A 5,278-nucleotide genomic window follows, 5' to 3' on the forward strand; every position below is an offset into this window, starting at 1 on the left:
ATATAATACTTTTCAACCGTATTCCGTAAAAAAGCATGTGGTGTTTTATGACAAAAGAAATGTGAATAATTTATAGTTTAAACTTAGCCGGGTTGTAGGTTAAACGTTAACAATCTACGCTTTACTTTAGCAACGACAAAAAAAGTCTTACTTCCTACAGGAAAAACAACACAAAATTACAAAATTGTGGTTAAGTTTATTGTTTTACTACAACAGTTCAATTTTTTTTAGTTTTATTCTGTGTTTCGCAAGATCTTTTAAACACAAAAATATTTTTTAGTTACTCCAAACAGCTTGAAAAACACATTGGTAAACGGCAATATTTTTCAGGATAAATTCCATCATTTCGTCTTTGGGCTACTGCAAACAACGCTTGGTCAGTAGCAACGGAATTTAAACATTACGCAGCACCGATAGCTCAGTTGGTTAGCACGTGACTTTGTGAACGAAGAAGCTTCAAGATCAAGCGCCACTGGTTCGACTCTCGGGGTGTGCGCTTGAGCAACGCACGTTAAGGACTGCTGTCCACTCAGTGGCATCTTATGGATGGAATAATTTCTCGGCAACAAGACTTCAACAATAGAGACTTCACTTTGTCAATCTCGTAACGGGCCCTGCGTCAAAAGCCTCTACAGTCTACAAGTAGGCCTATGCAAAACTACCAGAAATAACCCATCGAGGATTCGTCAGTCCGAAGATAAAGATTCAAACCAAACCATTATTGAGCATATTTGACAAGATTATAGAATGGAAAACCGGGGACGTGGAAAACATTAACAACATCACCACGCTACCTCAGGAAAATGTCCGTCGATGCAAACATGACTACTTTTATCAGTTTGTAGCCTGCCAAATCAATAAAATATAGATGAGAAGTTTTTGTTTATTTTTACAGTTGGTTTAAAAATAAAACCACTATAATTATTGTCTTCTCGATATGAGTAAAACCATTAAGCAATGCACAGCAAATGTTTAGTTCTGGCACTGGACGTGCAGCTTGTCATTTCTATTTCAGACTTGTAGCCTACTCAGGATTAGCCTAACCAGTTCTCCAATCATCACACCACAAGTTTGTCAGACTTTGACTTGCTTGAAAATTTCTAACCGCTCTGGTCCTGTGGCTACACTTTCAAAATTATACACAAGTAGGCTAAACAGGAAATGCAACATTATGAAAAAGTGTCATGATACGACTAGGAACTGTTTAAAACATTTTGCTTTCACAAAAACATCTAATTTTTGTATGATTGGTTGGTTTTGAATCTTTATGCTCGGACTGACATAGCCTAATAGGTTATTCCTGGTAGTTTCGCATACTTGTAGATGCTTTTGACGCAGGGCCGGTTACTGAGGTTAACAAAGTGAAGTTTCCGATTGTTGAAATGTTGTTGCCGAGGAATTATTCCATTCACTTGTGCCGCTGAATGGAGAGCATTCCTAAAATGCGTTGCTCAAGCGCACACCCCGAGAGCCGAACCAGCGCCGCGTGGTCTTGAGTTGAGCGCGTAACCATTGAGTGATTGAAGGCTTAGGTTGAATAATGAATATACGGGAAGGTAAGTTAGTTTATTTTTGTGTATACCTTTAAGCCTACTCTGCAATTCAACCTTGTCTTGCCAAACGCAGCAGCATGTCACAAAACGCAGCAACACGAAGTGCCTGAAGCATATGTTATTTTAAACGGCATTTGGTGATGCAATCTTAGGCAGACATTGTTATTAATCGCATATGCGTTTTCTCCTACTTGCTTACGTGAGATATCTGCAAACAAGCTGTGCCTGAAGTAAGGATATTATTAAAAAAATTTCCGATTACTCTAGTGTACAAAACAAAACTAAAAATTTTTCTTACAGAAATATATTTGTTACTTTCACAAACAATACTCATATTTAAAGCGTTATCGGCCGGGAAGTTTTCGCAAAGTTAAGCCTACAGCCCATGCAACGGAAAACCCAGGTCAGAATTCTGTCATTCATTGACAGCACGATGGCGTCATCCATTCAGTTGGTGAAAGTGTGTATTCATGTAGCACTCTATCTATCGCAGATTTATGTTGTTCAAAACGTTTTACAAAGCAGACAATCAGAATATAATGCGACAAAAAAAAGAGAAATTTGTTGCTTTTTTCATATAACCTCTTATTAATATATTATTATGAAAAATACACACCAGAAGATATGTTAACAGTGAAGCTGAAAAGCTAAAGCAAATATTTGGGGAAAAACACCCTCTCTATGGATAAACTGCTGCACAGACCAGGTTGAAATCAAGAAAAAGCTTCTAACACACGTTCAGCCACAAATCTCAACAAAAAATGAAACAAGTTTTGTGCAATGGAAACAACAATTCAAAAGTGACCCATCATACGCGGAAATGACGGCTACACCATCAGAGTCTCTTCTCCCAGGAGCAAACGACCCTGGGCAAAGTGAAAAACCTTGAATCGGCTCTTCACTATTTCAAGAAGGCAAAAGGGGTCTGCCAGAAAGGAAAGTTTGAGAACCACAGCTCTGAATTTTAAAATTATAGAGTAAGCAAGCTTTTGCAACACCTCATCGATTCACAGGTGACGAAGTAACGGATATTCAGTGATATTACTTATAGGACGTAACACGTCGTACCTGCACTTGAACATTTACAAATAGCGCAAAACTTATATATCAGAAAACATGATTTAGGTCAATATCGGATTGGCCAAAGTTGCCTGCAAAGCATCAAATTATTTGCTACAGAGGTTAAACATCGGCTACGAGTTGCTACAAAGAAGAAACAAACAAAATGTGCAATTTTTGATTCCGCCTACATGCAGCCTGCTGCCAATCTTTATTTACATGGACTACTTTTTTGCATTTACTGTAAAAATATCAAAACCTCACATAAAAGCCAAAACAACAGTTTTGCAAAACCATAAAGTTTATATCTTTTGCTTAAAGATTTAGCCTATACATAAAAAAATTGAATCGAGCATGAAAACATATATCAGTTCCTTCCAAATGTATGTGAGCATGCTTCCGATTTGCTTTCAGTTGCAGTGTGAGCTGTTCCCGCTCATTTTCACCTACCATGAAGCAACAAGATGTTGTCCCTTGAAAGTTACGAACCGTTTTATTTCGATCCAGTTTCCAGTGAAATATTTTTTTATTCACATGCAAATACGGTCACGAAGTGTACGTTCTATGTTTTTGAAACCACAAAAACATGTTGTTCAAGCGAGTAGGTATATCATGACACTGCTGCAGATAAATCTCTTCTCTGCCGAAGATCAACTTCAACCTCACGACAGTGTGGGTAATCTGTACATCTCTTGTTAGAGCTTATCACGATACGTTTTGTGAGTTGTGTGAAAGTTCAAAACTGTTAGATGGAAATCCCTGGTTATATGTTAGTAGGCTATCTGTACAAAATATCACCAACTATAGATAGATGAAGATATTAGTGATCAAATGGATAGCATTTCTAACAGTATTTATGGTGGGTCTTAAAAGTGATATTAACATCTTACTTGTCTGAAGATACGTGGACAAAGCGAGATGGAAATGTGCAAAGGTAGCTACAGCTAAAGGGCATTATGAGATAGAAAGCGTTTGAGTGCTGCTTTCCCTGGACTGCTAAAACGGTCTTACTTTTATTTTTTAGTTAATGGGCAATAAATAAACTATGACAAATGTTGAATGCTGGCAATAGGAAACAACAAAATCTTGCTTGTCAGGCTTTGGCGGACAGACAACGGCACAGTCATGAAGAAACCAATATGACGTTTTTTGGTCGATATTTATTGGAAGTCATATGAAGAGAAGAACATGATAAATTACAGTCTAAACTCATTTGATTATGCAAACCACGGAATTTGTTGCCACTGGTGAAACTTAAAAGTTGGTGTTTGCTACTCTGGCAATATTGGTGGATATGAAGATCTAAAATGCAAATCTGAGGCAAGAATTTAATTAAAAGTTGGTATTCCATGATGGTTTGTATTGTATCCTATAGCCAATGTTTGTGGTAGTACAACTAACCTTAATCATAGAGAAATAAAACATAGTAACTTTAGCGGGTTTAGCATACTTTATTTCACACAAAATATAACATAATTAAAAAAAAATAAACTCAAACGTTTTCGACACGTACGTGTGTCCGCATCAGGAATTAAATCTGCAATACATAAAATGAAAAATTGTAAGATAAATTTGACTATGCACTATAACTGTAATGACACTCTGGACTGAAAGCACAAACTGAACAAATGATACGAGAATGATTGCGAGTAACTTATGCGGTGGGAAACAGATCAGTTACAATGTTTTATTTCTCTATGGTTCAACAAAGCAAACTCTCTACCAAAGCTTTAACCTTAATCAAGCTCACAAAAACATCACAAGTTACAAATATTCTAATAAAAAGATACGCTGCACTACGATAGGATGCATTTTGATATGATTTCCTCATATTTATCTGTCCAACTTGTAGGCTACTGAATCAACTCAACGAAATCAAACCTCGAGTTTCTCCAGTCTCAATTCATTTTGTGGTTTAGCATTGTTGCCTGCAGCTTACAAAAATTAATAACGCTAAACTTTTCTTGAACTATTTTAAGAGCGAATCTTTTAAATTCGTGCACGAGGCAAATTCGATCTTCTATTGTGACGCATGGAGATTATTTCCATAATTTGAAAAAGAGAGTCAACATATTTCATCAGAAGTCCTCGCTTTTGAACAATGTCGTGTTAGTTAAAACATTATAAATAGACAAATGATACGATATGTAGAAGTGCGACTTCTTGCTATTTTAAGTTCTGCTTGGTAAATGTGCAATTTAAATGAGATACTTCTTAGTATTTGCATGTCTGGTTTGACATCTGTAGTCTTGTGTAAAACGCTTTTTACGGAGTTTTTAGACTGAGTCTAGAAAATTAACTCATGCTCTTGTATTTCATTGTCTTCAGTATTATGTTAACTGCCAATCAAACGCGCAACAATTGTAGCCTACATACAAAACTAGATCTTTTGAACTTTAAATTCAGCTTTGACTATATCCAGTGTAACCCATCGTTGCCTCAGGTCGGTTTTATGCAGACGGTTTCAGTGCAACTGCATTGAGGGCTAAGCTTAATCATATCCAAAATTTATCAGATGCTGAGCGCAAACTAGGAATAATATTCTCTTTTCTGCAGAACGAACGAAAAGGTTAGAACAGAAAAAGTTACAACGGGCAGGTAGATTATTGTTATTTTCACAGTAGGCTTATAAAAGAATCTTACGCAGTGGTTTTGGATTAAACTTT

This window comes from Aplidium turbinatum, chromosome 11 (assembly GCF_918807975.1).
Source record: "Aplidium turbinatum chromosome 11, kaAplTurb1.1, whole genome shotgun sequence".
NCBI lineage: Eukaryota > Metazoa > Chordata > Ascidiacea > Aplousobranchia > Polyclinidae > Aplidium > Aplidium turbinatum.